The sequence below is a fragment of the Conger conger genome, chromosome 12 (assembly GCF_963514075.1).
Source record: "Conger conger chromosome 12, fConCon1.1, whole genome shotgun sequence".
In the NCBI taxonomy this organism is placed as follows: Eukaryota; Metazoa; Chordata; class Actinopteri; order Anguilliformes; family Congridae; genus Conger; species Conger conger.
This window is the reverse complement of record NC_083771.1, coordinates 2,180,521-2,205,203: the sequence shown is the minus strand read 5'-3', so window position 1 is coordinate 2,205,203 and position 24,683 is coordinate 2,180,521. Positions and strand designations below refer to the sequence as shown.

General features: G+C 54.2%; 9 non-coding genes and 3 pseudogenes across 9 annotated transcripts; all 12 read left to right on the top strand.

Moving 5' to 3' along the window:
• Positions 1-5,345: 5,345 nt before the first annotated feature.
• LOC133106412 (U2 spliceosomal RNA) lies at positions 5,346-5,517 on the top strand (annotated as a pseudogene).
• A 360-nt stretch (positions 5,518-5,877) lies between these two features.
• On the top strand, positions 5,878-5,994 carry LOC133105875 (U5 spliceosomal RNA). The gene has a single exon (XR_009704063.1). It is a non-coding gene; the product is annotated as a U5 spliceosomal RNA (small nuclear RNA).
• A 433-nt stretch (positions 5,995-6,427) lies between these two features.
• On the top strand, positions 6,428-6,618 carry LOC133106174 (U2 spliceosomal RNA). Its single transcript, XR_009704345.1, has one exon. It is a non-coding gene; the product is annotated as a U2 spliceosomal RNA (small nuclear RNA).
• A 360-nt stretch (positions 6,619-6,978) lies between these two features.
• On the top strand, positions 6,979-7,095 carry LOC133105874 (U5 spliceosomal RNA). Its single transcript, XR_009704062.1, has one exon. It is a non-coding gene; the product is annotated as a U5 spliceosomal RNA (small nuclear RNA).
• A 433-nt stretch (positions 7,096-7,528) lies between these two features.
• LOC133106173 (U2 spliceosomal RNA) lies at positions 7,529-7,719 on the top strand. Its single transcript, XR_009704344.1, has one exon. It is a non-coding gene; the product is annotated as a U2 spliceosomal RNA (small nuclear RNA).
• Positions 7,720-8,079: 360 nt separating this feature from the next.
• Positions 8,080-8,196, top strand: LOC133105872 (U5 spliceosomal RNA). Its single transcript, XR_009704060.1, has one exon. It is a non-coding gene; the product is annotated as a U5 spliceosomal RNA (small nuclear RNA).
• Positions 8,197-8,629: 433 nt separating this feature from the next.
• Positions 8,630-8,820, top strand: LOC133106172 (U2 spliceosomal RNA). The gene has a single exon (XR_009704343.1). It is a non-coding gene; the product is annotated as a U2 spliceosomal RNA (small nuclear RNA).
• A 7,388-nt stretch (positions 8,821-16,208) lies between these two features.
• Positions 16,209-16,399, top strand: LOC133106171 (U2 spliceosomal RNA). Its single transcript, XR_009704342.1, has one exon. It is a non-coding gene; the product is annotated as a U2 spliceosomal RNA (small nuclear RNA).
• A 360-nt stretch (positions 16,400-16,759) lies between these two features.
• LOC133105871 (U5 spliceosomal RNA) lies at positions 16,760-16,876 on the top strand. Its single transcript, XR_009704059.1, has one exon. It is a non-coding gene; the product is annotated as a U5 spliceosomal RNA (small nuclear RNA).
• Positions 16,877-22,981: 6,105 nt separating this feature from the next.
• Positions 22,982-23,156, top strand: LOC133106313 (U2 spliceosomal RNA; annotated as a pseudogene).
• Positions 23,157-23,516: 360 nt separating this feature from the next.
• LOC133105870 (U5 spliceosomal RNA) lies at positions 23,517-23,633 on the top strand. The gene has a single exon (XR_009704058.1). It is a non-coding gene; the product is annotated as a U5 spliceosomal RNA (small nuclear RNA).
• Positions 23,634-24,446: 813 nt separating this feature from the next.
• Positions 24,447-24,668, top strand: LOC133106541 (U2 spliceosomal RNA; annotated as a pseudogene).
• The last annotated feature ends 15 nt before the right edge of the window (positions 24,669-24,683 follow it).

The following is a 24,683-nucleotide window of genomic DNA, read 5'->3' as shown; positions in this document are numbered from 1 at the left end:
GGTTTTGAGTTTACAGTTGTTGAGAGGATGTGGTTGGGAATTTGTTTGTTTGTTGTTTGTATGAAAATGTAATGAGGTTGGTGTGGACCAATAAATTAATTTAAATACAAAAAAAATCTGTTCTTATCAGTCTACAAACTTTCAGCGATTTCAAGGACTTGCGGGAGGATTTCGAGGGACCATGACAGCCCCAGGACCGGAAATGGAGGGAGGAGGATTAAAGAGGAGGAACACCATTCGGATACAGGTGGAGGCGGAGAAGAGAGGAACCGTGGACCTACGCTACATCATACTCAGGGTATTTAAAGATTTTTTTGGTGTGGGAGTTGAGCGCATGTACTGTGTGCAAGATCACCAGGGAAGAGGCCTATATGATGTAACTTTGGAAAGTGAGGCGTTGTGTTTGGAGGTGTATGAGGCCTATAAGGAGAAGAGGAAAGAGGAGATATTAGAGGGCCTTTCCATGGAGCCACTCTTTTCAAGGGATGTGAAGCTGGTTACCGTACTAATGTACAACCCGTTTGTCACGGCAAGAGAGGTGGAGGTGTTTTTGGGGCGATACTGTACGGTGTTGAGGCCCGAGGTGAGGATGAGGAACTACTTCGGTGTCTGGAATGGGAAGAGGCAGTACCTTGTGAGGCTAAGGCCTGAAGAGGAGTCGGTGGGCGGAGTGAGGCATCTGCCTGCAGTTTTTTCCATCGGGCAGGATAAGGGGTTCCTAACTTACCCAGGCCTGCCCACGTACTGCAGGAGATGCCTCAAGTACGGCCACATGTCAAAGGACTGCAGCTCGTTTGTTTGTTTGGCGTGTGGGGAGGAAGGCCATGCGGCACGCGAGTGCCCCAGAGGAAGGAAGTGCCATCTGTGCGGGAGTCTGGAACACCTGATCCGGGACTGCCCAGCCCGGAGGCGCACTTACGCCGAGGCAGCCGGAGGACAGCCAGCTCCCCCTGGTGGAGGGGAGGAGGAAGCGCAGCAGAGCCAGGCAGAGGAGAGGGGACAGGAGCAGGGCAGTGCTGCTCCTGCCGATGCAGCGCCCCCTGGAGGAGAGGAGGAGGGAGCGCCGGAGGCAGCTCCTGCAGCAGAAAAGGCGGGTGAGGAGGTGGTGGAGGAGTCGGAGCTGGAGGCCTCGACTTCATCAGTGCCGTCATCGGGAGAGGTGGGCCCCACCCCATGTCCTCGGGGCAGGAGGGGAGAGGCGACGGCAGGCAGAGCAGTGCCGGCCCCGGGCGGAGCAGAGGTGGGGGCAGGAAAGGCACCCCCAGAGGGAGCCCTTGTGGCAGGGGCAGCTGGGGCTGAGGAAGGAGGCCTGGAGGGAGGGGTGAAGCGCAGCCGCACCCTCACGTGGGCGGAGGCCACAGAGGAGCTGGCGGTGGAGAGCACCAGCGGGGAGAGCGGATCTCCAGGGGAAAAGGAGAAGAAGAAGAAGAAGAAGAAGAAGGTCAGGCTCGGCGTGGTCAGGGGGGGATTGCACCTGGACTCTGGGGACTCCACTGACGTGTCGAGCAGTGAGAGCCTGGTGTGGGACATGGCTTCCCCCCTGTCCGAGTGTGGGTACGACGAGGGGCCGGTAAAACAGAGGGCCCCGAACGAGGTACCGTTTTTAGATTGCGAGGAGGGAGGGGGAGGGAGGGTGGGGGGGTTTGGCCTGTGAGGCTGGGAGGGAGGAGGTTTTTTGTTTTTCGACAGGTTTCAGTCATGGCAGGAAATGTAACTGTACTGACCTGTAATGTGAGGGGTCTGAGAAAGGATGGAAAGAGGAGGGGGGTTTTTCATTTTTTGACGGGACAGAGATTTTTTGTTTGTTTTGTGCAGGAGGGGCACCTGAGGTCCAGTGAGGACGCTCAGAAATTTGCTTTTGAGTGGAAGAGGGGGCTTTCTTTTTGGAGTGTGGGAGGGGTACATTCTTCAGGGGTGGGAATTTTGTTTGGAGGGAGGGAGATAAAAGTTATAGATGTGTTCTCATGGGTTCAGGGGAGGGTCCTCGTGGTGGACGGGGATTGGAGGGGAATCAAACTGAGGTTTGTGAACGTGTACGCTCCAGCCTTGCTACAAAGGCGAAGGAGTTTTTTTTTGTCTCTGGAGCAGGTGTGTGCTACAAGCAGGTATGTAGTGATGGGGGGGGATTTTAATGTTTCTTTTGAGGCACCAGATGCATCGGCAGCACACCTGAAAGGGGTGTTGGGGAGGTTCTCCTTGAAGGACGGGTTTAGGGAGGTGTGGCCAAGGGACCCGGGGCTTACCTGGGGGAACAGCAGGGGGGCCAAGTCCCGTCTTGATTATGTTTTTGTTTCGGGGGGGCAGAGGGTGAAGGCGGCGGAGGTGATCCCGCTGTTTTTTTCAGATCACAGCGGGGTGGCGGTGACAGTGGGGTGGGATGCGCCAGCATTTGGGAGAGGGTGCTGGCGCATGAACGTCCAGATCCTGGAGGAGGAGGCCTTTTGTGTGCGCTTCAGGGAGGCGTACCGGGGGTGGAGGAAGCTGAAGCCATTTTTTAACACGGCAACAGAGTGGTGGGAGCTGACAAAGGCCAGGATTAAGGCCTTAGCTATCGCCTACTGCCAGGGAAAGAAGAGGAAGGAGCAGAGGTACTCCCTTAAGCTCCAAAGGGAGCTAGAGGGGCTCTATGTGGGATGGAACAATGGGGGGGGTTTTGATGAGGGGAGGTGGGAGTTGTTAAAGGCAGAGCTTAAGGCTCTGCACGAGGACAAGGCGCGCTCCCTGGCTTTTAAGAGCCAGGGAGAGAAATATGAGAAAGACGAGACCTGTTCCTCTTATTTCTTTCAGAGGGTGAGGGCGATGAGGGCAAAGAGGGTGATGGAAGGGCTGAGGGGGGAGGACGGGAGGGTGCAGAGAGGAACGCAGGAGATGTTAAAGGTGGCCTCCTGTTATTACTCTCACCTTTTCGGGGAAAGAGAGGTGGACAGGAGTGCCTCTGAGAGGTTTCTGGGTCTGGTGGAGCAGAGGGTGCCGGAGGGAGTGAGGGCAGTCCTGGAGGTGCCCTTCAGCTCGGAGGAGCTCAGAAAGGCACTCTCCGGGATGAAGGGAGGGAAGGCCCCGGGGAAGGATGGGATTCCCAAGGAATTTTTTTCTAAATTCTGGGAGGTGGTGGGCCCAGACTTTGTGGATGTCGTGGGGGAGATATTCGAGAAGGGGGAGCTCGCCCCATCGATGAAGGAGGGAGTGGTGGCCTTGCTACATAAGAAGGGCGATGAGCTTGATTTGAACAACTGGCGCCCGATAACACTTCTGGGCGTCGACTACAAGCTCATCGCCCGGGCACTGGCGGGTCGGCTGAGTTTGGCCATGCCGTTCCTGGTGGGGGAGGACCAGACCTGTGGGGTGGAGGGAAGATCGGCGGCATGGAACCTCCAGCTCACGCGGGACGTTTTGTGCTGGGTGGAGGAGAGGAACCTGCCATTAGTGATGGTTTCGATAGATATGGAGAAGGCGTTTGACAGGGTCAGCCACAGTTTTCTGTTTGGGGTTTTAGCGCGGTTGGGTTTTGGGGAGGGTTTTTTGAGGTGGCTGCAGCTGCTGTATAGGGGTGTGGGGAGTAGGGTAGGGGTGAACGGGCATTTGGGGGATATGGTGTGGCAGAGGGGGGGGGTAAGGCAGGGGTGCCCCTTGTCACCCCTCCTCTTTGTACTATACATGGAGCCGGTGGCAGAGGCAATAAGGAGAGATGGAGGGATCAGAGGGGTGCCAATGCCAGGGGCGGGGGGGGAGGCTTTGAAGGTGGCGTTATACGCCGATGACGTCTGCCTGTTTCTGGAGGGGGACAGGAGCGTGCGAAGGGCGATGGAGGTGGTGGGGGACTTTGCCAGGGGGGCGGGAGCCGCTATCAACCTGGAAAAGTCCACCATTAAATATTTAGGGGTGTGGAAGGGGAGGAAGGATAGACAGTGTGGGCTGCAGGTGTTTTCAGAGCCAGTGAAGGTTCTGGGGGTGGAGTTTGGGGAGGGGGTAAGGAGGGACGCGGTGAGGAACTGGGAGAAGAGGGTGGCGGGCGTGAAGGCCAAATTAGGCCTTTGGTCCACACGCCGGCTCACACTGTCTGGGAGGGCCCTGGTCCTAAAGGCCGACATCCTGCCCTCCTTAATTTATTTGGCCTGTGTGTTCCCGGTGCCCGTGCGGCTTAGGAGGGAGCTGGTGCGGGCGGTGTTTAAGTTTTTGTGGGGAGGCTACGAATACGTGAGGAGGGAGGTGATGTACATGGCGGTGGAGGAGGGAGGGAGGGATGTGCTTCACCTTCCCCTCAAGTTAGATGTTTTGTTTTATAGTAATTTGTGTGTTTCTTTGGTTTCCCCACAAAGGCATAAGTTTCAGTTTTTTGTTCGTTTTTGGTTCGTGTCTTGTGTGCGGGGTTTGGTGGGGTGGGACAACAGGGTGCCAAGGGGGCAGGTGGCCCCTGCTCATTATGCGCAGGTAAGTCGCTGGGCCAGGAGGCACGAGGAGTGTGCGGACAGGGAGCTGGTGCTGCACCACAGGGCCCTGTACAAGGCCCTAAAAGAGCGGCTGAGGCCGGTGGGGGGGACAGGAGTGCCGGTGGGGCGGGAGGTCTGGGCGGCGATCCAGCCGAAAGGCCTGGAGAACCGCCTGAGGGACCTGAACTGGCTGGTGGCCTACGGGAGGCTGCCTGTGAGGGACGTCCTGTACCGGCACAGGCTGACCCAGAACAGGTTCTGTCCGAGGGAGGGCTGTGGGAGGGAGGAGGAGACCGTGGCCCATGTCTTCTGGGGCTGCCCCTTTGCCCAGGAGGTGTGGCAGCTGATGGGGAGGAGGTACAGGAGCATAAGGGGGGTGACACGGGGGGGAGTGTTGTGTGGAGAGGGGTTGGGGAGGGAGAAGGGGAGGGCCAGGTTTCAGACGCTGCTGCTGCTGAGCCTGACAAAGCAGAAGCTGTGGGGGGCGCGGGGGGAGAGGGGAGCGGTGAAGACGGGGTGGACAGGGAGGGGGGTGGTGCGGATGGTGGAGGCGGAGGTGGAGCGGCGCTTCCGATGGGAGGTGCTCAGGTGGGGTTTCCACGCCGCGTGGGAGCGATGGAAGGGGGTGAGGTAGGGTTTTTGAAGGGTTTTGTGTGTAGGGATGTTTTTGTTTGTTTTCTTGTTTGGTTTGTATTGCTGTCTCTGTTTTTTGAGATTTTTTGGTTTGAAATGCGTTTTTGTATGGTGGGAATGTGTTGGGAAGGGGGAGGGGGAAAGAATGGGTTTTGGGACTTTGGGACTTGGTTGGGAAGGGGTGGGGTTTGGGGTTTTTTCTGTTAAAGAGATGTAGAGAGGTTTTGGTTTTGGATTTTGTTGTAAAGTGTGTGTATGTAAAGTGATGTCTGAGCGGACAATAAAATAATTTAAATACAAAAAATCTGTTCTTATCAGTTTAATATCTGATACGTCCCCTATCAGGGGACTATATATTAAACGGATTTTTGGCACAGGGAGTCGGAGAAGGAGCTTGCTCCGTCCGCTTCAAGCATCGACCCGTTATTGCAGTGCGTTCGGGAACGGTGCGCCTCTCCAAGTTTTGTGCAAAAAAAGGTTGTGTTTTGTTGTCCTTTACTAGGTGGGTGGGTTGCCCTGTTCTTCCCCCTTTTTGTTTGTTTGTTTGTTTGTTTGTTTTTTTTTGTATGTATGTAAATTGTGTTGTAAATAGGGTGAATATGTGCCCTTGTTGTAAGTGTGCTTGCCTCTGTTTTTTAGCAAAATGATGTAGTTTTCTGTGCGGGACGTAACTGTTTGTTGTCATTGCGCTGTCTCGCTTTTCCCACCTTCCCTCTCGGATTGTCTGTCCGGCCGGCTGGCGGCAGTGGCAACCCCGGGTCAGTGGGAGTGGCTGGGAAGGGGGCCGGAGGCGCCTGGTGCGCTGAAAGGTCACATTTCGCTCGGGTTTCTCTTCAGCACGCACAAATCTTTCGCCTTTTACTAAAGATTTCCGTGGAGAGGAACGCACCTGAGTTTGTGCTATTTTTGGATGCTCCGTCCACAGGACGGGGCAACTTCGAACGGTTTAAGGACAGACGGCAATGTGCGACAGGTATGCGGGTTGCTTGCGAGTCGCCGACTTGCTCGTTTCTGGCTTATCGCCTGCTTGCCGCGTGCGATCGATGCCCCGCTCGCTAAATAGCTTTGGTCGCTGCCTAGAGAGCAGCTATTCGGTAAGTAACTCGGTAGTAAGTACGTCACAGCGTACTCGGTATGTGTTGAGTGTTTTTGGCGGCTGTGCCTGCCAGTGGAGGACAGTGGATCTTGGTGGGAGGAGCCAGCTGAGTCCGGTCGTTACGGTAGCTCGCCGACCGGCCAGTCAGTGCGTGCGCAGGGTTCTTGGGAAGGCGGGGAGGGGGGCCGGCTCCTGGGCCAGGTGGCGTCTTCCCCCGAGCGCGGTCCGGGGCCACCGGGAGGGCGCCGTCGGCAGGGGCCAGTTTGCGGTTATCGCTTCTCGGCCTTTTGGCTAAGATCAAGTGTAGTATCTGTTCTTATCAGTTTAATATCTGATACGTCCCCTATCAGGGGACTATATATTAAACGGATTTTTGGCACAGGGAGTCGGAGAAGGAGCTTGCTCCGTCCGCTTCAAGCATCGACCCGTTATTGCAGTGCGTTCGGGAACGGTGCGCCTCTCCAAGTTTTGTGCAAAAAAAGGTTGTGTTTTGTTGTCCTTTACTAGGTGGGTGGGTTGCCCTGTTCTTCCCCCTTTTTGTTTGTTTGTTTGTTTGTTTGTTTTTTTTTGTATGTATGTAAATTGTGTTGTAAATAGGGTGAATATGTGCCCTTGTTGTAAGTGTGCTTGCCTCTGTTTTTTAGCAAAATGATGTAGTTTTCTGTGCGGGACGTAACTGTTTGTTGTCATTGCGCTGTCTCGCTTTTCCCACCTTCCCTCTCGGATTGTCTGTCCGGCCGGCTGGCGGCAGTGGCAACCCCGGGTCAGTGGGAGTGGCTGGGAAGGGGGCCGGAGGCGCCTGGTGCGCTGAAAGGTCACATTTCGCTCGGGTTTCTCTTCAGCACGCACAAATCTTTCGCCTTTTACTAAAGATTTCCGTGGAGAGGAACGCACCTGAGTTTGTGCTATTTTTGGATGCTCCGTCCACAGGACGGGGCAACTTCGAACGGTTTAAGGACAGACGGCAATGTGCGACAGGTATGCGGGTTGCTTGCGAGTCGCCGACTTGCTCGTTTCTGGCTTATCGCCTGCTTGCCGCGTGCGATCGATGCCCCGCTCGCTAAATAGCTTTGGTCGCTGCCTAGAGAGCAGCTATTCGGTAAGTAACTCGGTAGTAAGTACGTCACAGCGTACTCGGTATGTGTTGAGTGTTTTTGGCGGCTGTGCCTGCCAGTGGAGGACAGTGGATCTTGGTGGGAGGAGCCAGCTGAGTCCGGTCGTTACGGTAGCTCGCCGACCGGCCAGTCAGTGCGTGCGCAGGGTTCTTGGGAAGGCGGGGAGGGGGGCCGGCTCCTGGGCCAGGTGGCGTCTTCCCCCGAGCGCGGTCCGGGGCCACCGGGAGGGCGCCGTCGGCAGGGGCCAGTTTGCGGTTATCGCTTCTCGGCCTTTTGGCTAAGATCAAGTGTAGTATCTGTTCTTATCAGTTTAATATCTGATACGTCCCCTATCAGGGGACTATATATTAAACGGATTTTTGGCACAGGGAGTCGGAGAAGGAGCTTGCTCCGTCCGCTTCAAGCATCGACCCGTTATTGCAGTGCGTTCGGGAACGGTGCGCCTCTCCAAGTTTTGTGCAAAAAAAGGTTGTGTTTTGTTGTCCTTTACTAGGTGGGTGGGTTGCCCTGTTCTTCCCCCTTTTTGTTTGTTTGTTTGTTTGTTTGTTTTTTTTTGTATGTATGTAAATTGTGTTGTAAATAGGGTGAATATGTGCCCTTGTTGTAAGTGTGCTTGCCTCTGTTTTTTAGCAAAATGATGTAGTTTTCTGTGCGGGACGTAACTGTTTGTTGTCATTGCGCTGTCTCGCTTTTCCCACCTTCCCTCTCGGATTGTCTGTCCGGCCGGCTGGCGGCAGTGGCAACCCCGGGTCAGTGGGAGTGGCTGGGAAGGGGGCCGGAGGCGCCTGGTGCGCTGAAAGGTCACATTTCGCTCGGGTTTCTCTTCAGCACGCACAAATCTTTCGCCTTTTACTAAAGATTTCCGTGGAGAGGAACGCACCTGAGTTTGTGCTATTTTTGGATGCTCCGTCCACAGGACGGGGCAACTTCGAACGGTTTAAGGACAGACGGCAATGTGCGACAGGTATGCGGGTTGCTTGCGAGTCGCCGACTTGCTCGTTTCTGGCTTATCGCCTGCTTGCCGCGTGCGATCGATGCCCCGCTCGCTAAATAGCTTTGGTCGCTGCCTAGAGAGCAGCTATTCGGTAAGTAACTCGGTAGTAAGTACGTCACAGCGTACTCGGTATGTGTTGAGTGTTTTTGGCGGCTGTGCCTGCCAGTGGAGGACAGTGGATCTTGGTGGGAGGAGCCAGCTGAGTCCGGTCGTTACGGTAGCTCGCCGACCGGCCAGTCAGTGCGTGCGCAGGGTTCTTGGGAAGGCGGGGAGGGGGGCCGGCTCCTGGGCCAGGTGGCGTCTTCCCCCGAGCGCGGTCCGGGGCCACCGGGAGGGCGCCGTCGGCAGGGGCCAGTTTGCGGTTATCGCTTCTCGGCCTTTTGGCTAAGATCAAGTGTAGTATCTGTTCTTATCAGTTTAATATCTGATACGTCCCCTATCAGGGGACTATATATTAAACGGATTTTTGGCACAGGGAGTCGGAGAAGGAGCTTGCTCCGTCCGCTTCAAGCATCGACCCGTTATTGCAGTGCGTTCGGGAACGGTGCGCCTCTCCAAGTTTTGTGCAAAAAAAGGTTGTGTTTTGTTGTCCTTTACTAGGTGGGTGGGTTGCCCTGTTCTTCCCCCTTTTTGTTTGTTTGTTTGTTTGTTTGTTTTTTTTTGTATGTATGTAAATTGTGTTGTAAATAGGGTGAATATGTGCCCTTGTTGTAAGTGTGCTTGCCTCTGTTTTTTAGCAAAATGATGTAGTTTTCTGTGCGGGACGTAACTGTTTGTTGTCATTGCGCTGTCTCGCTTTTCCCACCTTCCCTCTCGGATTGTCTGTCCGGCCGGCTGGCGGCAGTGGCAACCCCGGGTCAGTGGGAGTGGCTGGGAAGGGGGCCGGAGGCGCCTGGTGCGCTGAAAGGTCACATTTCGCTCGGGTTTCTCTTCAGCACGAATTAACCTGTTGCCTACCACTGGCTTGCTAGTGGTAGACAAGGGGTTTTCGGCTGTTTTCTTGAGAGGCTTCTCAGAGCTTGTGTCCCTTCTCTCTCTCCCTTTTTCCTCCCTTTCTTGGCTCCTTCGCCCCCCTCTTTTTTCCACCTGGTTTTTCCTCCTAACCTGACGGGCTGCGAGTTCCGTTCCCAGTACGTGGCTTGACCGCGGCTGGTGCGGGCTCGCAGTTCACGGACCACCCCCGGAACAGCTGTACCTGGAGCGAGGAGAGAGTACCAGTGGCTTGACCGCGGCCCTCTCTGACCCCTCTCTGACCTCCAGGTACCCCAGGGCCTGTTGGGAGGAACCAACCAGGTGGCTGGAGAGAAGGAGCGAGGGAGCTGATCCAGGAACTGCGGAGGGAGCTGCCGTTGCCAGAGCCTGCCACCAGAGGGAGCCGGACCCGGAGGAGCCTCGAGGATCCAGAGAGCCAGCCAGGAAGCCCGGGACTCCACCATCCTTTCCTGGACTGAGGCGGCGACGAGGATCCTCGAGAGCCAGCCAGCGGAGGCAGAGAATCGCCTGGAGGCCACCCTGCCAGAAGACTCCCGCCATCCGGAGGACGAGCTCCACTGCTGCAGAACGCTTTTCTGCCGGAAGCCAGAGGCGAGTACAAGAGCTGCCCGGAGAGAACGCCCGGAAGGGCTGCTCTCCGGGCCTGTACCAGCCTTGCTGGGCCTTCGCCGGTTGCTCTCTCTGCCTCTGGCTTTTCAGGCCCTGCAGCAGATCCAGCGGAACCCCTCCGGAGGACGAGGCGTGCGGAGCAGGCAGAAAGGGGGATCCGTGGACCTCCCCCCAGAAGACGGCGGCGCCCTTTGGATCCGGACCTGTTTTGCTGCGTACCGGACCAACGCTTGGCGCCCCCCCACCGGAAGGGAGGTTCACTAGCGGCAGGGGAGCTGAACCATCGGCCCCCCTTGCATGTTCGGTCCCCCTGGGACAGGCCATCAACCTCAGGCGTTTCTTGTTTCTCTGCCCACAGCTGGACTCCGGCCCCCAGCAGGAATGGCGACGGCGGCTCAGCCAGGTGTGCGGCGCCACAATGCCGTCCGGCTAACCCTCCTGAACAGCGGAGAGGGGGGCAGCAGCGACAGGGTAGGCCCCCTGGTGGAGCACGGGGTGAATGGCGCAGCTGTGGAGGGCGCCACCGAGCCAGCGTCCACTAGGGGGGGAACCAATGCTGCTGCCCCAACAGCCAACAGCCAGAGGAGAGTGACAGGTATGACCCGCCTGGAGTTTAGTCGGGCAGTGCTTCAGCGAGCCATGGGCTTCGTGCCAGGCGACCTGAACTGCCTGGTGAAGGTTCCAGGTAACGCTGACATTTTTGAAATTAGCTTTAAAAACGCTAATGTCCTGGAGAGGTTCTGGAACCTCTATAGAGAGGGGAAGGACAGGTCTCCCCTTAACAACTTTCAAGTTGAGCCCCTGTCCGACACGGAAAGCAAAGTGGTCACTGTGCAGTTTTTTAATGAAACTGTACAGGACCACGATGTGAGTACGTGGTTGGGCAGGTATGGCCAAGTTAAATCTGAAGCCAGGAGGGTCCTGGATGAGGATGGAGTCTGGACCGGGGCCAGGAAATGGCTGGTCCAGCTCAAGCCTGACCCCTCTGCAGTGGGGGGGGTATGTCACATCCCCAGCACCATCACGCTGGGGAGACACCGGGGCGTGGTGTTTTATTACGGCATGCCCAAGCTGTGCAGGAACTGCGGCGAGTTAGGTCACTTGGCCGCAGCCTGCACAGTGGTCAAGTGCAAGTCGTGTGGCGGCGAGCACGAGACCAGGGCGTGCCGTGACCCGAGGCCCTGTAATCTTTGCGGGGTGAGGGGGCATCTCTTCCGGGATTGCCCCCTCTCGTACGCGAACAGGGCCCGGAGCACCGCGCCCCCACCACCGTCAATGACTGCCCCCCCTCCCCCACCCCACCCTACCCCCACACCACGCACTAGAGCACCCACCCCCCCTTTGCCCCAGCCTGACAGCCTAACCCCCACAACACAAACACTACCAATCCTTCCCTGCAGCACAACACCGGCAACCCCCACCTCAACAGCACCCCCTGTTACCCAACCCACTGTCACCACAGTTAAAGAGGAGCCTGACTCTGACACCCCCATTGTGGTGGAGGGGTCAGACTCCTCATCTGCAGAATCGGACACAAATTCCATCACTCCGTGGCAAAAACCTAAACGAAAAGGGAAAAGAATTCGATCACCCACAACAGCCAAACCGCAAAATACACCCAGCCAGCCTCCAAACCCAGCAATAACACGCCAACCGATCAACGCCAAAAGACAAACAGTACAATCTAATAAAAAACCGGTACACAGTCCCAAATCTTTCGCCAGGCCTAATACCCTTCCCAAACCTCCCACCCATCCACCAAAATCAGTACATTACAAGGAAAACCTACAAAACATCGGCACACTTCACCCCCACTCTATTAGGGACCAGCCAGCCCCCGGTCCGGACTCTCAAAGGGAGGCGACAACATCCCCCTCCTCCCAGGCCCTCCTAGGCCCTGGGGGGAGGCCTGGGGCAAAAACAACCACCCCCACCTCTCCAGGACGGAACCTCCCAGGCAGTCAGGAGGGGAGACCCATGGGAGAACATGGTCAGGGGGTGAGTAGGCGCCACAATAACCCGGACACAATCTTCAATACAATTAATCAAATCTGTCAGAATATGGCTAACAGCCATACTGGATCACCAGACACACAAAAACAATAAATATTATGGCACACAACTTTACACTCACCACACTTAACACCCGAAGTATCAGACACCCCGACAAACGCACCACCGTTTTCTCCATTCTATCACAGATCCCCTCAGACGTCGTCCTACTCCAGGAATGTGGTATTCCGTTTCGGGAGTGGGATGGCGTTCTGGGGGAGGAATGGAGAATGGGAGACTCTCTCTGGTCTGGCTCAAACATCGCCAGAGCTGATGGGGTCGGCACGTTGATGAAAAATCCCTATGCTAAAATAACAGCACACAGCATTGTGGAGAGTGGGCGAATCCTCGTCACCGATCTTGAGGTCGGGGGTTCCCCACTCAGGGTCATCAACGTGTACGGTCCCACCAGCGTGGCCGAGAGAGTCTCCCTATTCACTAAACTACCACCACTGTTACACTGCACGATGCCCGTCGTCGTAGGGGGAGATTTCAACTGTGTTTTAAGAGATGAGGACCGCAGCAAACCAAGACCGGATCGCTCCGGCACCCTGCTGCGGTCCCTCATCGAGGATTTCTCCCTCTGCGACGCCGGGGGCGCCTCTCCTCCCCAACACACTTTTGTGAGTTCCTCTGGCTCCTCCTCATCCAGAATTGACATGTTTCTGCTCTCCCCAGGCCTGAGGGTGCACAGCTATTCCACCAAGGCGGTGCACTTCTCGGACCACCACATGGTAACCGTGTCCCTGGTCTGGGAGAAACCTATAACCGTGGGTAAGGGGCTCTGGCGGATGAATATCAGCCATCTCCAAGACCCCCAGGTGCGTCTCTCCTTCTCGAGAAGATACCTGGAGTGGGTGAGTCTGAAACATCTCTTTGACTCCCCGGTGGAGTGGTGGGAGATGGTGAAGGAGCGAGTGCGGGGCTACTTCCGGGCAGTCGGACGGAGGAAGGCGAAGGAAGGAAGGGCAGTTTTTGAACGCCACAATGCTGCCCTCCAAAGACTAAGCCTCCTCCAGTCCCGAGGCCTGGATGTCAGCAGCGAAATTGCACAAGCTCGGCAGAGCCTCACCACCCTCTACCGGGAAGAGCGGAAGAAACAGACCTTCCGCTCCAAACTCCAGGGCCTCCAGGAGGATGAGAAGTGCACGCGGTTCTTCTTCCGCAGGGCACGAACCAAGACGAATAACATCTTGTCTCTCTATAACAGCAGAGGTGTGGTGGTGTCTGAAGAGGCGGAGGCCCGGGAGGTGGCCAGGGAGTTCTACGAGGGCCTTTACAGCGAGAGGCCCTCAGACGGGGCTCTCATGGACACCTTCCTGGGCTGCCTGGACAGACGCCTGGGAGATGAGCAGATGGAGGCGGAGTTGAGCACTGAGGAGCTCACCAGGGCCGTGCACTCCCTGAATACACACAAAGCTCCGGGCCCTGACGGAATCCCAGCTGAGTTTTACCAGGCTCACTGGGATCTCCTGAAGGGGGACGTGGCGGAAGTGTTCAGGGCTGCGTACAGGGAGGGGCGGTTAGGCGCCTCACTGAGACAGAGCTCAGTAGCTCTTGTCCCAAAGAAGGGGGACCTGAAGGACCTCCGCAACTGGCGGCCGATCAACCTCCTCTCAGTCGATTATAAGATCATGGCGAAGGCGCTGATGGGGAGGTTCCAAGGCCTGATAACATCGGTGATCGGACCGGACCAGACCTGCAGTGTGCAGGGGAGGTCCATAAATGACAACCTGCTCCTCGCGAGGGATCTAATCATCCACTCCGGGGAGCGGAGGTCCCCCTTGTGCCTTCTCAGTCTCGATCAAGAGAAGGCATTTGACCGGGTGAGTCATGTGTGCTTGGAGAGAGTGCTAGAGAAAATGAACATTCCTGGCCCCCTCCTGCGCTGGACAAAGATCTGTCTGACAGACATAACGGGCAGAGTGGTTGTCAATCGACAGCCCTCTGCCCCGTTCGATGTCAGGTCTGGCGTCAGGCAGGGGTGCCCTCTAGCATCTCTCCTGTACGTCATCTACCTGGAACCGTTCCTCCAGGCCATTAGGGCCAATCCAGGGGTGGTGGGCTATCCACTCCCTGGAGCGGGGGGGGAACGGCTAAAGGTGATGGCGTACATGGACGACATTGCCATCGTCGCCACAGACAGTCATTCTATCGCTTGTGCCACCAAGGTGTTGGACGACTTCTGTGTGGCCACTGGCGCCCTGGTCAACAGGGACAAGAGTGAACTGTTTCTGTCTCCACATTGGAGTGAGGAGCTGACCGTTTCCTTCCCTGTGCGTAGGAATACCATCAAGCTCCTGGGGGTGACCTTCCAGGCTGACGGAGGAGGGAGAACCAGCTGGGAGGGAGCCCTCCGCCACGTCCAAAATAAAATCAGGAGCTGGAGTGCACGGCCCTTGACCATGGCGGGTAAGATCCTTGTCCTGAAGGCAATTGTCCTACCCATTCTGCTCTATGTGGGGAGGGTGTTTCCCCCGGACAAAGCCACCGGGAAGTTAATCACCCGGATGGCTTTCCGCTTTGTCTGGGGGAGCACCATGGAAAAACTTAAACGCGTCACCCTCCTCAAAGAGGAGCGGAATGGGGGGCGGGGGGTCCCAGACATTGTCAACATCATTATGGTGCAGGGTCTGGCCACCCTTGTCCAGAATGCAGGGAAGGTGGGTAAGGCCTCTGGTACCTTTGCCAGGTACTATGCCACCCCCTTCCTCAGAGCAATGGGCTTGGGTGTGCTGGACCTCACCATACCTTATAGCTGGGACCCCCCCTACGTCTACCGAGCCCTGAAGGACTTTGCCTACAGGACGGATCTGCCCAGGGCTGGCCTAACCTCGTGGAGCTATAAAATGATTATGACTCATTTAAGATCTGGAGAAATTGTAACGCTCCCGAGGGGGGGGCCAGACCTGGACCCGCAAGTCATCTGGGCAAATGTAACACACAAATGTCTTACAAACAAACAAAAAGACATTGCCTGGATGACAGCCCATAGGTGTCTCCCCACCAGAACATTTATGTATCGCCGGCACTTAGCCCTGACTGAACGCTGCCCCCACGGATGCACTGACTCGGAACACATTCACCACCTGTTCTGGGAGTGCTCCGTGGCCAGGCGGGTCTGGGGCCTTGTTTGTTCCTCTGTCTCCCTAAGCAGGTTCCTGCCGAGGTCCTCCCTGATGGCTGAGGGCATCCTCTACGGTCCGCCGGGGGGATGCAAGACCACCGTGCTCCAGCGTCAGTGGAGGATCATCAACACCGTGAAGCAGGTCCTGTGGGAGACGAGGAACATCAAGGTCTACCAGAAAACATCTGTAGACCTGGTCACTCTCCGGAGGAGGATCCAAAACCTCCTCCAGGACGGCATTCTGGTGGACATGCACACAAACAAGAACCTGGCGAGAGAGAAGTGGGGGGTGGACCACTGGAAAGAATTCATCATCTAGCCCACCCCCCCAAGGGACACAGAAGGGACACAGAAGCCTCTCGGGACAACCAAACCTGAGCGGAATGGACTCTTTCTTTACTATTTTTCTCGTCTTTTAATTCACCTTAGTTTCTTTATTGTTGAAATTGATTTTGTTAAGTTTGTAAGGTCTCTTTGGAATATTTTGTAATCACTCTCTCTTTAAGTTTGTTTTCATTCCTTTGATGTCTTTGTTTCATTAGTTTAAGTTCTTGATTAAATGATTATTTTGTGTTAATTAGTGTGTTTTAAAAAAAAAAAGAAAAAGAATTTTAAAATGTAAAGAAATGTAAAAAAACCAATAAAACCACATTTTACTAAAGATTTCCGTGGAGAGGAACGCACCTGAGTTTGTGCTATTTTTGGATGCTCCGTCCACAGGACGGGGCAACTTCGAACGGTTTAAGGACAGACGGCAATGTGCGACAGGTATGCGGGTTGCTTGCGAGTCGCCGACTTGCTCGTTTCTGGCTTATCGCCTGCTTGCCGCGTGCGATCGATGCCCCGCTCGCTAAATAGCTTTGGTCGCTGCCTAGAGAGCAGCTATTCGGTAAGTAACTCGGTAGTAAGTACGTCACAGCGTACTCGGTATGTGTTGAGTGTTTTTGGCGGCTGTGCCTGCCAGTGGAGGACAGTGGATCTTGGTGGGAGGAGCCAGCTGAGTCCGGTCGTTACGGTAGCTCGCCGACCGGCCAGTCAGTGCGTGCGCAGGGTTCTTGGGAAGGCGGGGAGGGGGGCCGGCTCCTGGGCCAGGTGGCGTCTTCCCCCGAGCGCGGTCCGGGGCCACCGGGAGGGCGCCGTCGGCAGGGGCCAGTTTGCGGTTATCGCTTCTCGGCCTTTTGGCTAAGATCAAGTGTAGTATCTGTTCTTATCAGTTTAATATCTGATACGTCCCCTATCAGGGGACTATATATTAAACGGATTTTTGGCACAGGGAGTCGGAGAAGGAGCTTGCTCCGTCCGCTTCAAGCATCGACCCGTTATTGCAGTGCGTTCGGGAACGGTGCGCCTCTCCAAGTTTTGTGCAAAAAAAGGTTGTGTTTTGTTGTCCTTTACTAGGTGGGTGGGTTGCCCTGTTCTTCCCCCTTTTTGTTTGTTTGTTTGTTTGTTTGTTTTTTTTTGTATGTATGTAAATTGTGTTGTAAATAGGGTGAATATGTGCCCTTGTTGTAAGTGTGCTTGCCTCTGTTTTTTAGCAAAATGATGTAGTTTTCTGTGCGGGACGTAACTGTTTGTTGTCATTGCGCTGTCTCGCTTTTCCCACCTTCCCTCTCGGATTGTCTGTCCGGCCGGCTGGCGGCAGTGGCAACCCCGGGTCAGTGGGAGTGGCTGGGAAGGGGGCCGGAGGCGCCTGGTGCGCTGAAAGGTCACATTTCGCTCGGGTTTCTCTTCAGCACGCACAAATCTTTCGCCTTTTACTAAAGATTTCCGTGGAGAGGAACGCACCTGAGTTTGTGCTATTTTTGGATGCTCCGTCCACAGGACGGGGCAACTTCGAACGGTTTAAGGACAGACGGCAATGTGCGACAGGTATGCGGGTTGCTTGCGAGTCGCCGACTTGCTCGTTTCTGGCTTATCGCCTGCTTGCCGCGTGCGATCGATGCCCCGCTCGCTAAATAGCTTTGGTCGCTGCCTAGAGAGCAGCTATTCGGTAAGTAACTCGGTAGTAAGTACGTCACAGCGTACTCGGTATGTGTTGAGTGTTTTTGGCGGCTGTGCCTGCCAGTGGAGGACAGTGGATCTTGGTGGGAGGAGCCAGCTGAGTCCGGTCGTTACGGTAGCTCGCCGACCGGCCAGTCAGTGCGTGCGCAGGGTTCTTGGGAAGGCGGGGAGGGGGGCCGGCTCCTGGGCCAGGTGGCGTCTTCCCCCGAGCGCGGTCCGGGGCCACCGGGAGGGCGCCGTCGGCAGGGGCCAGTTTGCGGTTATCGCTTCTCGGCCTTTTGGCTAAGATAGGCGGTCGAATCGTTGGTTGGTGGGAGAAGAGTCTTGTCACGCTCAAAAAAAAAGTAAGTAAATAATAGTTACCTTTTTGTTGCTTGTGTTGCTTGTGTCTTTTTTTGTGTGTAGATTGTGTTAAGAGCCCAACCGGAGAGGAGGAGTGAGGGGGTCCTCCGGGAGGGTAAGGCCCTTTTTGGGCTTGCTTTTCTTTGGTTCAGTGGTTGTTGGAGGTCTGTGTTTAATTGGTTGTAGTGTGGTTTAGTGTTTGTGTGGTGGCGTATCCGGGATGGCGGCTGCTAGGGTCGGCGCCCGGAGGCACTGCTGTGTCCGTTTCTCATTGAGGGAGAAGGAAGGGAAGCTCCTGGAGATGTCCCGTTTGGACTTCTCCAGGAAGCTTCTCATGGGAGCCTTAAAGTTTGTGCCGGGAGACATAAACTGTTTGGTTGTGCTCCCGAGGGGTCGGGGCTTTGATGTAAGCTTCCGCACCCCTCAGCTGTTGGGTTCCTTCTGGAACTCAATAGAAAACATTAAAGAGAGCTTCTCAATGTTCGACATTGAGAGGCTCACAGATGACTCCGTGAAGCACATTATTTTTAAGTTGTACAATGAGACAGTGGAGCCAGAAGACCTGGTTGCGTGGCTGGCCAACTACTGTCTCGTTAGGGGGCCAGCCCAGAAAATCATTGATGTAGACGGTATCTGGACGGGGAGCTGGAAGGTTCCCGCGAAATTGGTGGAGGACAGAACCGGTTATGGGGGTTTGAGACACCTGCCCTCCCTCATTGTGCTGGGGGAAAATAGAGGGCTGGTCTTTTATCAAGGCCAGCCGAAACTGTGTAGGAAATGTGGGGCCTACGGTCACCTGGCAGAGGCCTGCCAGGTCATTTTTTGCAATCGGTGCAGGGAGGTGGGGCATCTCGCCGCTGATTGCAAAAATGGAATCAGGTGCAATCTCTGCAGGTCGTCAAACCACCTGTTCAGAGATTGCCCTGATTCCTACGCTAACAGGGCCAAGCAGGCGAGGGCTGACGCCCGGGAGAGGCAGCGGGAGGAGGGGGAGGCCATGAGGAAGGAGCAGGAGGAGAAGGAAGAGGGAAAGGGTGAGGAAGCCCAAGAAGGGGCAGAAGGTGAGAATGGTGGTCAGGGTGTGGCTGGAACGAGTGGAGTGAGTGAGAATGTGGGAGAGAATGAGGGAGAGGCAGGTGGAGTGAATGGGTGCACAAACGAGGGAATGAGTGTGGGCGTGGCTGGTGGGAAGAGTGCAGGTGAGAATGAGGGAGTAAATGAGGGAACGAGTGTGGGCGCGGCTGGTGGAAAGGGTGCTGGTGAGAATGTGAGAGAGAACGAGGGAGAGGCAGGTGGTGTGAATGTGAAGGTTAATGAGGGAATGAGTGTGGGCGTGGCCGGGAAAGAAGGTGCAGGTGAGGAGGTGGAAGTGAAGGAGGGGGAGAACAGGGAGAAAGAAAGGGCCTGTGAACCCGTCGAGTCTCTGTACTCTGACTCCGACTCTGACGCAGTCTTCATGGAGACTGTAACAGAGGGGGAGAGTGATGAGGAAATGTTGGTGGAAGGAATTGTCCGCAAAAGAGGTGCAGAGACTGGAACGGAAGGGGTGGAAAGAAAGAAAAGGGGGGTGAGGGAGAGGTGGGGCCTGATGGCTGGGCTGTCAGACAGCGGGTCATCGGGCTCCTCCCCAATCTACCCGGAGCAAGGACAAAACCAGGCCCCCTACATATCAGAGACTGAACCATCGTCATCTGCTGGGTCACCAGCAGGTGGCGGTGGGGTTTTAAAGTGATGGTGAGTATGGCATTTCTTTTAACTTCGTGGTGTTTTTAATTCTTTCTGCCTGTTTTAACCCTCACTTCTTAATTTAAAAAGAAATTTTAATAAAATGGCTTCCCAGCACATGCCCCTCACGGTGGCGACCATTAATGTGTGCAGCGTGAGGACATTAAAGAGGGCAAGATCTGTGTTGTGTGCTTTGGAAAGTGTGCAAGCAGATGTGATTTGCCTACAGGAGTGTGGGCTGCCATATCGCTCCTCCTACAGGATGTGGGAGGTCCTATGGCAGCAGGGGCCGTCTCTCTGGAGCGGCTCCCACTCCAATCGGGCGGATGGTGTGGCAGTGCTGGTGAAGAATAGAAATATTGAGGTGAAGGGGAGCACAGTGGTGAGAACAGGCAGAGTTTTAACAGTATCTCTCTCTTTTAATGAAATTACTTTTAACCTTGTGAATATTTATTGCCCGCAGGGGAAGCAGGAGCGCTGGGAGCTCCTTCAGGAGCTCCCCACATATCTTTTAGGGAGAGCTCCTCTGCTATTGGTTGGGGATTTTAATTGCGTTTTAAACAGGGCTGGGCGGAGGGGAGCAGGGGACGATTTTAAAATGGACAAAACGTCTTTTTATTTGAAAAATGTAATTAATGATTTTAAACTCACAGATATTTATTCTGCTCTTAACCCGGGGCAGGAGGGTTTTACCTGGCGCACGAGTGATGGATCCCGGGCATCGAGGATTGACTTCCTCTTTGCCAGGGGTTTTGCTGGTCTGGCATCGTCTCTGAGCCCGGTATTCTACTCAGACCATTCCCTGCTGTGCTGCTCCCTGGCTGTGAAGTCAGGTGTAGCAGTCGGCAGGGGAATATGGAAACTGAACTGCCGGTTGTTGGAGGACCCGGCAGTAGTGATGGCTTTTAATGAAGTGTATGAAGAATGGCGGACCCTCCAATGTTTTTATGAGACCCGGGCTGAGTGGTGGGAGTGGGTAAAAAAACAAATAAAGGGATTTTTTATTAAACAGGGGAGGGAGAAAAAAGCAAAGGAGAGGAGGGTGTGGGTGGGACTACAAAAAAGATTAAATAGGTACGGGAACTTAATAAATATGGGGTTTGATTTTAAAGAAGAATACAAAGAAGTGGAAAGAGAGATGGAGTTTTTAATGGAGAAGAAATGCCAAAGCATCATTTTTAGAAGCAAAGAGAAAGAGATAGATGAAGGAGAAAAATGTACTCGATTCTTTTTTAAAAAGATTTTATCAAGAAATATTTTAATGAAAGGTCTGAAGGGAGAAGATGGAGTTTTAAATACTGACACCGAGGGCATGCTAAGGGTGGTGGAGGAGTTTTACAGTAATTTATTTGGGGAAAAGGAGGTGGAGGAGGAAAGGGTGGGGGAGGTGCTAAATTTTATAGAGGGGGTGGTGCAGGACAGAGGCAAGTTGGAGGGAGGAATTGGGAGGGAAGATTTAAATTATAGTTTTAAGTCTTTAAAAAAAGGCAAAGCACCTGGCCTAGATGGGCTGCCACAGGAATTTTATGGAAAATTTTGGTATTTATTGGAATCGGACCTTTTAAAAATTTTTAACGAATTTGACAACCTTAAAATTTTACCCAAGAGTTTTAGAGAGGGGGTGGTCACTTTGATTTTTAAAAAAGGGGATAGGTCCAATATTAAGAATTGGCGTCCGATCACCCTTTTAAATTTCGATTTTAAACTCTGGAGTAAGATTTTAACCCTGAGGATGAGGACGGTTTTACCTGACGTGATCCACCCGGATCAAACTTGTGCTGTGGCTGGAAGGAGGATCACTGACAGCCTCGTACTGGTAAGAGACGCCATCTGTTTTGCGAGAGACAGAAACATTCGGCTCGCCGTACTAAATTTAGATTTTGAAAAGGCGTTCGATCGAGTCTCGCACCAGTACCTGTTCAAGGTGCTGGGGAAAATGGGCTTTTCGGCTGGGTTCTTAGCACGGGTGGGGCTTCTGTATACGGGGATTAGAAGCAGAATCCTGGTGAACGGGGTCCTCTCCAAGGCAGTAGACGTCCGCTGCGGTGTCCGCCAGGGCTGTCCGTTATCGCCACTTCTGTTTGTGTGCTGTATAGAGCCACTGGCACAAGTGTTGAGAAGGGATACCCGGATATCAGGGCTGGGCATTCCAGGGAGCGGTGGGCAGGAGGCCCGCTGCATTTTATACATGGATGACGTGACCGTACTCTGCACTGACCAGCCTTCCATTGACCGGACTGTTGACAGGACAGTGTGGTTTGGGAGGGCCTCAGGGGCAAGACTTAACAAAGACAAGTGCGACCTGAAACTGTACGGACGTTGGACAGAGACTGAACTCTCTGGAATGCCAATGACTGTAAGACCTGACCAAGTGAGAATCCTCGGGGTCCATTTTAATTCTGACGGACATGGGGATGGGAACTGGGAGGGGATTTTAAGAACAACTGAAAAACGGCTGGGGTTCTGGAGACTGAGGGATTTATCACTGGAGGGCAAAATACTCATTTTAAAATCAGTGATTTTACCCTTGTGGCTGTTTGTGAGTGTTGTGTTTGTGCCGTCTCGTGCCGTGTTGTCTCGTCTTGATCGTGCTGTGTTTTATTTTTTATGGGGCACAAAATGGGAGCGGTTGCCCAGAACGGTGGTGAAGAAGGAACCAGAGAAGGGTGGGAAGGGGGTTCTGGACTTTTACACTGTGTTGTGGTGCCACTTTGTGGCGCTGCAGGTGTCCTTGTGTCTGTCCTTGTCATGTAAAGCGTCCTTTTTTGTCAAGTTTTTTAGCGGGGCCTATTTTAAAAGCATTGGGGTGGTGAAGGTGCCTTTAACGGTGCCTTTGGCTTTTAAAATGGTGGGAGGGTATGTGAAGATGAAGGCCTTTTTAAAGAAGATGGGGTTGGAAGGGGTGGGAGCGGGGGTTTTAACTAACCACAAGTCTCTCCTGTCCTTTGTGCAGGGTAGGGATCCGGTGAGCCAGGTGCGTGAGCTGGCAGTAGGCCAGCCAGAAGAAGTTTGGAACGCTGTGGCCCACCCAGATCTGCTGCATCGCCATAGAGACCTGGCCTGGCTGGCGGCGCATGGGGTCCTCCCGGTCCAAGGAGTGCTGCATGCCCGGAGACTGGCCAGGACTGCAAAGTGCCCTTGGCCCAGGTGTGAAGAGGAGGAGTCGGTCCGCCACTGCCTGTGGGACTGCCCGGTGGCAAGGACCCTCTGGACACAGTGCGGGCCCCTGATCCAGCTGCTGCTGGGAGCGGGACTGACCCTGCAGTGCCAGATGGTGCTGTACGGCGTGGGCAGGGAAAGGACCTCACGCCGGTGGAGATGCCTGTGGCTGGCCATAAACTGTGGGAAACAGGCCATCTGGACTGCCCGCACTGTGTGGCTGAAGGAGAACAGGGCCTTGTCACCGGAGGCACTGAGGAGGGTGGCGTTTGCCTCCCTCAGAGACTACATGTGGCGTGACCGGCGGAGAAGAGGAGTGGACTGGGCCAAGGGGGCATGGGGGCATGCAGCCTGGACGATGATAATGGGGCCGGGAGGGCCAGCCTGACCGGCCTGGATCTGATATGACGAGGTAACAGGGGCGGTGTGAAGGCAGGTTGTTTAAGAGCGCCCACCGCTGCCCGGTACAAAGGTCGTCTGTTTTAATGATTGTGGTGGTTATTTTAAATAATGTGTGTGCTTTTATCGGAAAAAAGGAAGGGCAAAGGGTCCTCGTGGGAATTTTAATGAAATTACTTACTTTTATTGTATTTAAATATATGTTTTTACTGTAATGTAATTTTGTTATTTATGAAGCGATATTTATTTCTGTAAGGACATGCCCGAGCACAAAAATGTATTGTATTTAAAAAAATGTGTTGATATAATAAACCTTTTAAAAACAAAAAAATCTGTTCTTATCAGTTTAATATCTGATACGTCCCCTATCAGGGGACTATATATTAAACGGATTTTTGGCACAGGGAGTCGGAGAAGGAGCTTGCTCCGTCCGCTTCAAGCATCGACCCGTTATTGCAGTGCGTTCGGGAACGGTGCGCCTCTCCAAGTTTTGTGCAAAAAAAGGTTGTGTTTTGTTGTCCTTTACTAGGTGGGTGGGTTGCCCTGTTCTTCCCCCTTTTTGTTTGTTTGTTTGTTTGTTTGTTTTTTTTTGTATGTATGTAAATTGTGTTGTAAATAGGGTGAATATGTGCCCTTGTTGTAAGTGTGCTTGCCTCTGTTTTTTAGCAAAATGATGTAGTTTTCTGTGCGGGACGTAACTGTTTGTTGTCATTGCGCTGTCTCGCTTTTCCCACCTTCCCTCTCGGATTGTCTGTCCGGCCGGCTGGCGGCAGTGGCAACCCCGGGTCAGTGGGAGTGGCTGGGAAGGGGGCCGGAGGCGCCTGGTGCGCTGAAAGGTCACATTTCGCTCGGGTTTCTCTTCAGCACGCACAAATCTTTCGCCTTTTACTAAAGATTTCCGTGGAGAGGAACGCACCTGAGTTTGTGCTATTTTTGGATGCTCCGTCCACAGGACGGGGCAACTTCGAACGGTTTAAGGACAGACGGCAATGTGCGACAGGTATGCGGGTTGCTTGCGAGTCGCCGACTTGCTCGTTTCTGGCTTATCGCCTGCTTGCCGCGTGCGATCGATGCCCCGCTCGCTAAATAGCTTTGGTCGCTGCCTAGAGAGCAGCTATTCGGTAAGTAACTCGGTAGTAAGTACGTCACAGCGTACTCGGTATGTGTTGAGTGTTTTTGGCGGCTGTGCCTGCCAGTGGAGGACAGTGGATCTTGGTGGGAGGAGCCAGCTGAGTCCGGTCGTTACGGTAGCTCGCCGACCGGCCAGTCAGTGCGTGCGCAGGGTTCTTGGGAAGGCGGGGAGGGGGGCCGGCTCCTGGGCCAGGTGGCGTCTTCCCCCGAGCGCGGTCCGGGGCCACCGGGAGGGCGCCGTCGGCAGGGGCCAGTTTGCGGTTATCGCTTCTCGGCCTTTTGGCTAAGATCAAGGGTAAGATCCATGATGGTTCATGGATCCCCTAGGGTCTCTGCCGGAGGTCTGGAGCGTACTCCACCTGCTCTCAAGCCAGGCTTCGGTCTGGTGGTGAGGAGCGATCGGGGGTTTTTTAGTTTCCCCCTGATAGACTAGTACCCTTCGGGGTTAGAAATGTACCCTTCGGGGCCTGAATTGAACCCTTCGGGGCTATCTGATTGGATTTATTGCTACTGGAAATTGGATTTGGATATGGATTGACTTGGATTTTGATTCGGACAACGGCGCAGTTGTATATATGTGAATAGGCTTAGTTAGAGTAGATTTAATAATAAAAAGGTAAAACTCTTAGCCAACGCTGAGGCCTTGACTTTGAGCTTCACCACAAAAAAAAAAAAAAAAAAACAAAAAAAAACAAAAAAAAAAAAAAAAAAATCTGTTCTTATCAGTTTAATATCTGATACGTCCCCTATCAGGGGACTATATATTAAACGGATTTTTGGCACAGGGAGTCGGAGAAGGAGCTTGCTCCGTCCGCTTCAAGCATCGACCCGTTATTGCAGTGCGTTCGGGAACGGTGCGCCTCTCCAAGTTTTGTGCAAA